The sequence below is a fragment of the Apium graveolens genome, chromosome 3, assembly GCF_009905375.1.
Source record: "Apium graveolens cultivar Ventura chromosome 3, ASM990537v1, whole genome shotgun sequence".
Classification (NCBI taxonomy): Eukaryota; Viridiplantae; Streptophyta; class Magnoliopsida; order Apiales; family Apiaceae; genus Apium; species Apium graveolens.
The window spans coordinates 210,873,242-210,886,666 of record NC_133649.1 but is presented as its reverse complement, the minus strand read 5'-3'; positions in this window follow the sequence as shown (position 1 = coordinate 210,886,666).

Genomic DNA, 13,425 nt, shown 5'->3' with positions numbered 1-13,425 from the left:
TTAGTAAATTTTAAGACTGTTTCCGTGATTTCCTGAATCTGTTTTAAGTATACCTTGAACCGTTAATTTTTAAATTTCAGGGCAGGATCGGACTACCGGGGAATTATATGGCTACGTGGCAAGTCAGGAATAAGTGTGGCAGTATATTGTGATATGTGTCATGGACTGAAGTTATATATAAAAAAATAAAATAATAAAATACAGTTACCCCCACCCCCCTGTTCTCACCCCGTCTCTCTCTACAATCTATTGTCTCTCTCTCTCTCTCTCTAAAATCTCTCGAACTCTCGCTCTTTCCTCTCTGTAATTCTCGAGCCATCCCTCTCTTTTTCTTGTCGGGTTTTACCTGCCGTCCGGTAATTTCTCCACCCTGTGTCCTGTTTTCCGGCGAGAGCTCGCCGCCTTCTCTGGTCGTTACGCGTTTGAGCGTGTGTATGATGTATGTGTGTATTGATTGTGTGTGTGAGAGTATTGATTGTGTGTGTGTGTAGGTGTGAGTTGTGTGTGTGTTACAGTGGTGTGTGGTGGTGGTTCTGCGAAACGCCGCCTGTGTTTCCGGCCACACCTTTGACTGTGTTCAGTTGTTCCGATTTTAGTGTATATGTGTGCGTGTACTGCTCTCGTATTGCATGCATGATTCGAAGTTTATTTTCTGCAGGATTAATTTTGATGGCTTTTGTGAAATAAAATAATTTTCGTGCGGGAAATTAAATAATCGGTGTAATTTATTCGGAAACCCGTATTATATCGGGCACCAATAAATTTTGCCGCCGTCGACGGTGAACTTCAGTGAGTCGATGGTGGACAGTGATGATCCAATTCTGAGTCCTAATACGAATAAGAAATATAAAATGAGAATAATAGTAATAGTTGAATAATATCGGTGATCAGGATTCATGCATTTGAATTGTGATTGGGTTGTCGTTGTAGTTGTCGTGAATTGATTTGACGTCGATACTGTGTTCGACGGGTAGTCCGATAAACAAAGGAGACGTCTAAGTTAGTCGGAATGCCCGAGAATTAGCATTGGACAAAAGATAGTAGGTGGTCATACAAAAAGCTCAGTAAGGTTCCAATCAAAAGACTTAAGTGTTGAGGTCGAATCCAGAATGACCTAGTGGATAGACAATAAAGCCTGAACGACAAAGTCAGCTCAGAGTCGATCAGTAATAGTTGTAAAGCCCTGTAAGGCAAGTACTTCTAAACTTTTCTTCAAGATATATTGCAAATATTTTCAAACTATTTCATGATATGTCGCTATTATTCAAAATAACTCCTGTTTTATATTGCAACTGCTTTAAACTATGTAACCTTGAACCCTGATTTTCTTGATCTTGAGCCATAAGCCTTATTCTTTGTAAACAATCTTTTGTTAATTCTCAGATACCAAAACACCCAAATATGATACTACTCCCCAAATGTATAACTACTAAACACCAAACACTGGAAGAGAATTGTTTGAAAACACAGAAACTTTTATACTTCAACCATTCTTTATAACATCAAAGAACCATACCCTGAAAAATCATTACTGGTCTAATACCTGATCCTTTTACAAACTGGAAACCGTTTCTTATACATACCCTGATATACCCTTGTGATATCCATGAATTTCTTTACGATTTTATTCAAGTATTTAATCATCATTGATTATGATTTTGTTTTATTGAAGTATATTGTTTATTATATTGAATTGTTTTAAAATTGGATAGTTTTCTAAATAAGGACCAGACTCGTGGTCAGACCAGATTCGTGGTCAATTATAGGCCAATGTGTGCCTTGGATCCAGTAATTAGAGCAGTGTTGTGTGTTTTGCTTGGGGTTAGTGCGTGACTAATCAGCAGCCTAACCTTGCTTTTAAAACTTAAAATGAATATCCAATTCTAATGATTGTTTAACAATTAACTTGATTAATCTGAATCATTCCAATTGAACATTGCTTAACCTCAGTTATCACTGTTATGACTTGCTGAGCTAGTTAGCTCACCCTTGCGATTTTTTTTATATATTTTATAGTTGAAAAGGATATGGATGATAGAGAAGTTCCTCGGTCCAAAGTGCGGGCTAAGGTTCCAGTTGAGTTGGATCGAGCTAGCAGGAGCTTCATAACAGTAGAGAGATAGTAAGATTGTAAGAATAATTTTATTATCAGTTGTAAGTTAAATTAGTTGGGATTTGGTACGATGTAATAAAAATTAAGGTTGTGGCTTGTTTTCATACTTTAACTTGTTGCGATCCGTGGTTATGTAAAGCAGGGTCACTGCCAATAGTATCTTATATACAGGTTTACATGTTGTGTTTGTGTTGTGGACCCCAAACTTTTGACCCGGGTTTGGAGGGCGCCACAGGTTGGTATCAGAGCTACAGGTTATAAGTCACTGAAACAAGCCTAGATTATCGGGATTGGGTAGAGGATTATGATTAGGAATAGGAAATAGAAAGATAAGATCTTTTGAGGTTGAGTGTGATTGTATAGTAGGTCTCCGGCACGGTTCGTATTGCGATTAGGGATTCTTAACTTGCGACGTGATTTCCAGACAACGGCAATGGCATATCTTGATTTCCCCGTATCATTTTATCATTTGGAGCTTTCCGTTCGAGGGTCGTTATCTTCTCCCATATTTGAATTGCACCTTGTTCTTCTGTCAATATTAATGGTATTACCTTCTATTATAACAGTTGCACCTCTTCAAGCTATTCTACGCTATTTAATCACCTCTTGATATGAGACTACCTATTCAAGAACCTCCATCTGTTTATTTTTGTTTTAACTGGACATTCGATTGTGAGTGTATCTCTTCAGTTTACCCTACACCTTGTTCTATACCCCAGTTTAAAACTTGTCCTATGAAGCATTGGTACCTATGCGGATAGATTCGGGAGTTGCGGTAAATGGTGAGTACCTGAGATATAAATAAAGGTGAGAAGAAGTTTAGAAAGAAGATTTAAGTGTTTCGAAGGATAGCTGCTACCAGATTAAAAGAAGCCATTAGTGACTAGGCCACCCGTGATTAGTTGTGGGATGGATTAGATGAATTTTGAAAAGTTAGAGAGAAAAGTATAAATCTGGAATTTTTGTAGAATTAAATGATGGTGCTATGATAAATGCGATATGTAAAGTAGTGATGTGATATGATATGAGCAAATTTTGTTCTATGAAATAGACTTGTTGACTATTGGATAATCTTTTCTACTTAATGACTGCAAAGTTGATGACGGGAGCATTACCAGTATGAAAGTGTTGATATGAAGCTACGAATACAATAACATGCAACGACAATTGAAGTAATCGTCGATTAAGGAAGGCAAATGGACCCAATAAAGGAGAGAAGGTAGATTGAAGTGAATGGACCTTTATGTGACCATTTCTTTAATTTGGTACCTTGTTATAGGTCGGAAGGACAACAACCAACTCATATAGTAAGGACAGCCAGATTTGTGATTTTCCAAAATTTTAACAAGTTTTTGAAAAAGATTTTCTTTACAAAATTTCTAAAAGCCTTTTTGAATAAAATAAGTTTTAAACATTGGTTGTCAAGTAACTACTTGAGTTTCTTGCTTGTTAAAAGACCCGGATTACCTGGAAGGATACTTGTTTCAGACTTAGTACTGTTAATTCAGAGAACAAAGTAACCCGCGATTATGAAAAAGCCGATTATTCCTAAATGGTAAGGTGCAAATATTGTTTGACGAGGTTAATAACAGAATCCGCGTACGGAGTAATTATTCATCCAGTTGTAGAGACCATTAAAGTTTAAAGAATTCATTGATTTAAAAGGAGCCAGGGCGTGCTCGAAGAAGATTGGGAAGATTTCCAGACTTTTCTAAAAGAAGAATATTATTAACAAAAGGCTCGTTATATTGAATGATTCGTGGTTCTTCTAAATTAAAAAGAGGAAACTCAAAGTTATCTGGTAGGAACGCCATTATGATCGAATTGTTAAAGTATTATATGTGTAGGTGCGATGTTAAAGATGCAAGGCTTAACAAGTAAGAATCTACCATAATGCTTAATTTGCGAAGGCATTTCAACGTACTTTCTAAAGTTGTTATATGGAACAATGGGAATATGATCGAACAAGCTCGAAAGATGAATACAAGTGAAATGTGGATGATGACCAATGGTGTCGTTCTTGTCTTCAATATTACAGCGTATATTCCTTTTTAATTCCCAAAGAAATATATGAATTTCTTTTCTTAATAAACTCCTTATGATGATATCAAAAAGAAGGATATTACATTCTTTTCAAATTTAAATTTTTCCCCTTAACTTTTGCTCTCTGATTGGGACAAACAATGTTATGGTGAGACGCTTTGTCGGGATGACGAAGAGTCGGGTGGGACGCCACCTAATCATGTGCTGTATGCCATATGGTATGAAAGACTGGCATCTTAAGTACCAATGTGGTTGTCTCATTCATATTCAAATCTTTACTTCTTTCTTTTCAACTCTAATTTTTGTTCAATTTTGAATCCTTCTAGTCATTTCATTGTACTGTCGTTCTTTGCAAGAGGTTTTCAAACAGAAATCAACGTATCCTGAATCAAGCGGACGAAGTTCCATCTACCTCTTATGCATGGAAAGGAACAAAGGCATATGGCGAGGATTGCAAATTACTAGCCCTAATGAAGGATCCACTAAGAGCCAAGGGAATCTACAAATCTGTTGAATACAGATGTAATGATGTGAGCATTTGCGATTTTCCTGTGGATTATGTTATTTAGAATACAGATGTAATGATGTGAATGATTATTGTGGATACCTTATGCGTTAAATTATTGAAAGAGGTGGGAGCAATTTGATCGTTTATCTCTCAAGGTTTTGTTGATAAGATGAATTACCATGTTGAATTGATAAGATTATGACTAAAGGATTAGCAAATCAAGAACGTGTAATTATTGAATAAGTAAGTACCAATGGTGGAATTGAAATTTCTGGCAATAAGTTGTGAAGAATTGATATCTTTTGAGATAAGAGGATTTGACATTATTCTAAGGAATGGATTAACTATTTAAGCATGATGCTCAGACGAACCGTCATGATGAAGAGATAGTCCTGAAGATCTTAAATGAGAATATGATGAGGTATAAAGGAAAAAGGAGGGTAAAGAATTTGTTAACGATGATTACGGTTATCAAGATGTGAGCATTATGGTGATTATGAGATGAATAAAAGTCAGAAGAAAACAAAATTTGAAGATTTTATAGCAATTAATGAGTCTCAAGATATGTTTCCAGATGAGTTATCAACATTTCCTCTCGATAGAGAAATGAAGCTCGTGATTGACTTAGCACCTGAGACGAAGCCAGTAACCAAGGCCTTACAGAAAATGGCACCAGTTAAAATGAGGAAGTTAGAAAAACAGATGCAAGAGATGCTAGAAGAAGCAATTAGACCCAGTGTATCCCATGAGGTGCACCGGTACTAATTGTGAATAAGAAAATGGAGGTATGAGATTATGCGTCGACTAAAGAAAGCTCAACAAGTTTACTATCAAGAGTGAAAATATGTTACCTCGAACTACTGATTTGTTTGATCAAACTAAAGAAGCAAAGTATTTTCTAAAATTTATTTAAGATTTGGGCGTTACCAATTGGAGATTGAACCTATAGACATATCAAGAATAATTTTCAGAACTAAGTACTGCTGCTATAAAGTTCTAGTGATGTCATTTGAATTAACCAATATACCAATAATATTTAAACTTGCTGGACAGAATCTTTAAGGAATATCTGGAAGAGTTTTATTTGTGTTACTTAAAGTCAACGGAGGACCATGCGAAGCATATAGTGACAATTGGGGAGTCGGAGAAGAAAGAAGTTGTATGTAAAGTTTACAAGGTGAAAGTTTTGATGGTAGAAAGCATAAATAATTAGTGAAAAGGAGACCAGAGGAGATCCAATAGAAACTAAAGTTACTGGCCAAAAGCACCAACAAAAGTAAGAAGTTTTACCCTGGACCGGTTATTATTGAAATTTTTTGCAGGATTTCTTGAAAGTTGCAATACCTTTGGCGAAGTTAACCAGGAAAAGCAAGAAGTTTATATGAAATGGAGAAGGGTGACGAAAGTTTTGCGGAGTCAAATGAAAGAATGATTACATCACCTGCTTTATCACTTTGAAAGTATCAAGGAGATTTGGTAGTTTATAGTGATGCTTCTCATAAGAAAGTAGGATGTGTGTTGATGCAGCACAATAAAGTTATTGTATATGCACCTAGACAAACGAAACCTTATGAGCAGAAGTGTCCTACTCATAATTGGGACTAACAGTAATAATATTTGTTTTGAAAGATTGGGAAATATGATATGTATGGAGAAGAGTGTAAGATCTATACGGACCATAAAAGTTTGAAGTATGTACTCATGAGGAAAAGCAAATGTAGAGGCAGGCGATAAGTAAAAAGGAGAAAATTAACATAGAAACTATACCAGAAGAATTATCTATGGAATTTTAGAAGTTGGAGTTGGAAGTCAGATATATAATCCCAAGGAAACAAGGATGGGTAGTATGACCTTTGAGTCAGAATTGTTAAGAAAAGATAAGGAGATGTCAAGGGAAGATAATGGATCACGATGTTAACAATGAGTAAGAGGAAGATTATGCATCCAGAAGAACGATCACGATATTCCTAGGTTTTCTTCCAGCATTTGGATGTTACAAGTAAAGGAACTAAGAAATGAGATCCTACAGGGAATTCACAATATACAATATTTAATCTATTGAAGAGATGCCAAGATATATAGAAATTTAATGAAACATAGTGATAACCAGGTATAAGAAGGGAATTTCAAAATAGATTGGGAAGTGTTGGACATGTTGTTAGGGCGGAAACACGGGCTAATAATACACGCAAGTATACGCGTTCGCAAGTAATATAGAATACTTTCTAGTTCGTTCCCATAGAGACTCGGACTAATTATTTTCAATTAACACTCACTCACCAATGTATAATTACTTCTCAATGTTAAGACAATAACACTTAGATTTAATTAATTAATTATTAACTACAATTAACTACGAGAATTAAGCACTTAATTGACACTTGAATTAACAATATTAAACACACATGAGATCACAACTTCGTTACTACTTCCTTCAATAGTTATTATTATTACCCTTAGCATGTAACGGTGATAATATTAATCGAACAACACGAAACTGATAAAAGCCAACTTTTGTTGTACTAATACCATTCTATCAAGCATCCACAATTAAGACAGAAGTTGAATAGGCATCAATTATGTTGATACCCTATATGTCTACAGAATTTGACAACATAACGATTTAAGCACAAGTTATTCCTTAAGATTACACAGGGAAAGTAAAACGGTTAGAGTTACCCACTAATCATGCATACACATACATGATCCCATGCTAGCATGGCAAGTTCTAAACCTCAAGATCCACCGTCGCTTCACAAGAGATTAACACTCTATCTTATATGTTCGCGACGCACATAAGACGAATAAGCACAACCAATACTAGATATCATACCATCATCACACACTAAGGTATTAAACAACTAAAGAATTCCATAGTAAATCCGTTACGACCCCACGATCACGATTAGCCCATGACTGAACTCATCATCACCATGGGTTCATACGAAAACATGATAATAACACACGAGAATAATAACTAAAACTACTTATATTAAACCAGAGTACGTCACAAGAGTAAATAGGTTCAAAGTAAAGAAAACTAGCATCCAACGTTACAACGAAATAAAGAATCACAAGAAAATATGCTTCCTCTTCGTTGCGATTTGCTAAAACGGTCTTCTTCCTTATCTCCTCGCTCCTCGATTAATACTACGATTCAACACTCTGTGAAACGTCTCTGAAAACTACTTATATAGGAGTCCCACAAAACCCAGCTATCTCAGAAGTTGGAAGCTTAACAGAATCAGGAGTCTAAAATAATTATTTTAAATTTTCGTCCCTGAGCGGCCGCTCAGCATTCCTGAGCGGGCGCTCAGCTTCCTAAGCGGGCGCTCAGCTTCCTGAGCGGTCGCTCAGCAGAGCTGAGCGGGAGCTCAGACCCCTTCTGGAAAATGCTCTATTTTAGCTCCCGTTCTTTGCTGTATTCTGCTCCTATCTTCCCACTTGCAATGCCAAACACATGTCAAGGCTTATTCTTGATGAAATCTCTCCACAAATGCAAGTAATACCCTGAAATGTACAAACACTAGAAAAACACATCAAATACACAAAATACTTGATTTTAAGACATTAATTCAAGCCATTATAAGACGTTCTAAGTGGTATAAAATGCCACTTATCAAACCCCCAAACTTAAATCGATGATTGTCCTCAAGCGTCACAGACTCAAAAACAAAACAAAAACATGCATGAATGCAATCTATATGAAATGCAGTGATCTCCCTTACTACAACTAAACCAACCAACTTACGACATCTTAACAAATGCAATTAGGCGAATAAAGATCAATCAAATCATGCAAACTAACATATAGCCCGAAACGTGGTGTGTGCGGATGCTTAACATCTATGCTTCGAAACTAGATCAATTATCATAACTCGACTATCCTCAAGGTAATCACATGATTATACGAAGAATAAAATTCTAGGCACAAAATGACTTATAACCCTTCAAGATTACTGGAGCTTATTACGGAATCATGCTTTTTATTTAACACAACAAACAAATGCTTATTTGACCATGCAATGAGTGAGGTCCGACAAAAGACTTATACAATGACATCCATGTAGCGAGCATTAGGTTAGCGGATCCCAGACTATAAAAGCCTTAGGTCACTAGGCACAAAGTCCCCTAAGAACTTAATAACTCGAATACCAAAGAGCCCACTCGTGATCATTTATGCATTAACTCTCTATTTTTTTCTTTTCTTTTTTTTTCTTTATTTCTTTTTTTTCTATATATTTTTTTTCAAAATTTCTGAGCAAGTGCGTTTCGCTCCATCTTGCTCAACCCTAGACTACTCGCATAAAAATACGAGCCGGCTACTAGCCATTTGACGCCTAGCCACAATTAGCAATGAATTCCACTTTTTACTCCAATTTTTCTTTTCATGTCTTTTATCACTAAGAACCTATTATAAATTCTAAGCATAATCCATAGATTAACCTTGAAAACCATCAAACCATGACAACAATCTAGTCCTTAAGCATTCTCTAAGACTTAGTGAAATTACAAGTGTTTCCAGCATGCACGTCAACCTACAAGACTCAACATCACTTTAACGATATCACTACACTCGCATCAACATCACAAATCAATTGGTAAAGCAACGCAAAAAGGATCATGGTATATGCATGAGCTATATGACATGATAAATAAAGCTATAAGATAAAAAAAACTATATGACAAAAATATGTATATGACAAAAATATGCAATTATATGAACTAAACTATCATGAATATGCAACTATATGACACACACATAAAATATTCCTTAACTACCACCCCCAAACTTAAAATCTTCACTATCCCCAATGAAGGTAGTAGAAAGGAACACGGGGTATACCTACTCGGAGAGATCATCATCATCATCACCCTCAGAGGGTGGAGTATCAGGAGGCGGATACGCAGAGTCTTCACCAAAAACTGGCCACTGGATGTCAGCTCCAAGGCCTCTAAAAGCAGTCCCAAGTGCAAGGGTGAGCTCCTGAGCAAATCTACTCTGCGTCTCATACATAGCATCCATCCTCCTTGACAGCCTCCTATACTGGGCATCAGCCATCCCAGCACCCTCCTGAGATCTAGAAGAACCTGCCTCATCACACCCTGGTCTCGCCATGGTAGCACCGCGTGCTGGACGCCCTCCTGGAAGACGATAACCCAGCCCATGCTCCTCGGGCTCTCCACCAGTCCACTCCTGCATCGCATTCAGAGTCCCGAAATCAATAGGAGCGGTCGGCAACTGTAACTGCTCGTGAGACAGCCACTGAACTCCCACTGCTCGGCAAAGCTTTGTAACCGTGGATGCATAAGGGATGTTTATGTGCTTAGCTCCCCTCAAAAACTTCAGAATTTCTTGGTAGATGAACTCACTAAGGTCCACATAATACTCCTCATTCAAAATACCCCATAACAACTGTGCTCGCTCAACTGTAACCTCGTGTGCATGTGAAGTAGGCAGAATATTAGCACAAATAAAGGCATTCCATGCACGGGCATACCTATTCATCGCAATCGCCGGAAAATGACGATACTCGTTAGTACCAGTCTTGAACGTCCAAACCGTGCCCGGCCTACAGAGAGTAGCATAAATCAAATCCAAGTCAAAATCTTCAGCAGTCTTCTCATTCCAATTCTCCTCCGTGGGCTTCCTCTGTCGCTGCCCAATCACACGGCGAATTGCCTCAGGGTGATAATCCACCGTGATCCCCCGCACAATAGAAAACCCATTCTTTTCAGCCTTCGCATTCGCATAGAACTCACGAACCACGCTCATCAGAACTGCCTCTGGTGACTCACAGAAAGCAATCCAATCCTTCTCAGCAATCATTGGCAACAATTCACCATACCTCCCCGATGGTAAGAATCCCCTCTCCTTCAAAATCGGCTTACCCAGAAGCCTAGTATACTCCTCCTCAACAACCCTATCAAACAAACGAGGCCTCGCAGCAGTACCCCTTGAAGAATCAGCAGTAGGAACAGTGCTGTTGCTATCAATAGTCCTGGATATCTTAGGTGCCATTGAAACTGAGAAAAACTGATTAAGGTTTGTGTGTTTGAATATGGGAGAGAGTTTAAGTTTTGAAAGTGTATCGGGGAGTATATGGAATAGTTGTATGTGTATATAGGTTAGAGATTAGGTTAAAATTTGATTAGGAGTGGGTTTGAGGGTTAAAAACGTGGGTAATGGGAAGATAATTCATGGGTAGTGGGGCTGTATTTTTATTTTTATGTTTTCTGGTTTTTTTGGATTTTTCTAAGGCTTAAAAAAATTCTGCCAGTCAGGCCCTGAGCGGTCGCTCAGCAGAGCTGAGCGGTCGCTCAGCAGAGCTGAGCGGGCGCTCAGGGGTCTTCTGGAAAAATAATTTTCTTGCCCTGTTTTTCTAATTTTTTTGTGGTTTTGGATAGGTTACGAACTTCTAAGGCTTCCTATAACAACAAATCATGGGTTGCCTCCCAAGAAGCGCTTATTTTTCGTCATTAGCTTGACGTAGCGTACCTTACTCAAGTTGATAATAAAACGGCACTAACCACTTCCCGGTTTGCCGTGTCCCCATAGTAATGCTTTAAATGTTGACCATTAACCTTGAATGCTTGGTCTGGATCACTCTCAAAAATCTCCACCGCTCCATGTGGAAACACAATTTTGACAATAAAAGGTCCAGACCACCTTGATTTCAACTTTCCAGGAAAAAGTCGGAGACGAGAGTTGAATAAAAGAACTTGCTGCCCCGGCACAAATGACTTAGGATATAGCTTCCTGTCGTGCCACCTTTTCACTTTTTCCTTCTATATTTTATTGTTCTCGTACGCTTGGAGTCGAAATTAATCAAGTTCATTTAACTAAAGCATTCGCTTCTTACCGGCTGCATCTAGATCAAAGTTCAACTTCTTCAATGCCCAATAGGCTTTATGCTCAAGCTCCGCAGGTAAACAACATCCCTTACCATACACAAGTTGAAATGGGGACATCCCAAGTGGAGTCTTGTATGCTATTCTGTAAGCCCAAACAGCTTCATCGAGCTTTAAAGACCAATCCTTCCTTGACGGATAAACAACTTTCTCTAGAATGCGCTTGATCTCTCTATTAGACACTTCCGCTTGACCATTCGTTTGCGGATGATAGGCAGTAGCAACGCGATGATTCATATTGTAGCGCTGCATCATAGAAGTGAACTTACGGTTGTAGAAATGCGACCCCTCATCACTTATGATTACTCGTGGCATTCCAAAGCTTGTGAAAATCTGCTTATGAAGAAAATTCAACACTACCTTTGCATCATTCGTCGGTAGAGCCTTGACTTCTACCCATTTTGAGACATAATCGACTGCCGGCAAGATATACTGATTATTGCAGGACGAGACAAATGGTCCCATGAAATTGATTCCCCAAACATCAAAGACCTCGACTTCAAGCATCACATTTAACGGCATCTCATTCTTCCTCGTAAGATTCCCCACTCTTTGGCAACGATCACACCTCAAAATGAACTGATGAGCATCCTTAAACAAAGTAGGCCAGAAAAAACATGCTTGCAGAATACGACCTACCGTCTTCTCACCACCATAATGTCCACCATAAACTGTGGAGTGACAGTCTCGTAATATCCCCTCCGTCTCACAGAATGGGATACATCTCCTGATGATCTGTTCAGCTCCCTGGCTAAACAAATACGGTTCATCCCACATATACCACTTCACCTCATGCAGAAATTTCTTCTTTTGAGCTGTATTCATATTAGGAGGCTTTATTTTGCTGACAAGATAGTTCACAATATTTGCGAACCATGGCTCTTCCTCCTGAACTGCGAACAACTGCTCATCCGGAAAAGATTCGTTGATCAATGTCTCATCATGTGAAGTAGACTCGGGATTCTCCAATCTAGAGAGATGGTCAGCCACTTGATTCTCAGTACCTTTTCGATCCTTGATCTCTAACTTAAATTCCTGTAGCAAGAGCACCCAACGAATGAGTCTAAGCTTCGAATCCTTCTTGGAAACCAAATAGCGAATGGCCGCATGATCAATGAACACTGTCACCTTTGTACCAAGCAAATAAGATCGAAATTTTTTGAAACCAAAGACTATAGCCAAGAGCTCCTTCTCAGTAGTGGTGTAGTTCATTTGAGCTCCATTTAGAGTCTTACGAGCATAGTAGACCACATGAAAGAGATTATTCTTGCGCTGCCCAAGAACTGCGCCCACCACATAATCACTCGCATCACACATCATCTCAAAAGGCTCTGTCCAATCAGGTGCCGTAATAACTGGTGCAGTTATTAAACTTTTCTTGAGAGTCTCGAATGTCGTCAAGCATTCATCATCGAATTTGAAAGGCGCATCCTTCTCGAGCAAGTTGCACAATGGCTTAGATATCTTTGAAAAGTCCTTGATGAAACGCCGATAAAAACCCGCATGACCAAGAAAACTACGGATTCCTTTCACAAAAATAGGCGTGGAAGATTTTTAATGACTCCCACCTTGGCTTTGTCCACCTCAAGACCCTTGCTAGAAACCTTATGCCCAAGAATAATGCCTTCACGCACCATAAAATGACATTTTTCCCAATTGAGCACCAAATTAGTTTCCACACACCTTTTGAGCACCGCACGAAGATTATTCAAACATTCATCATACGAATGTCCAAAGACGGAGAAGTCGTCCATGAACACCTCGACATTATTTCCAATCATATTAGAGAATATAGCCATCATACATCTCTGAAAAGTGGTTGGTGCGCCACATAAGCCAAATGAAACTT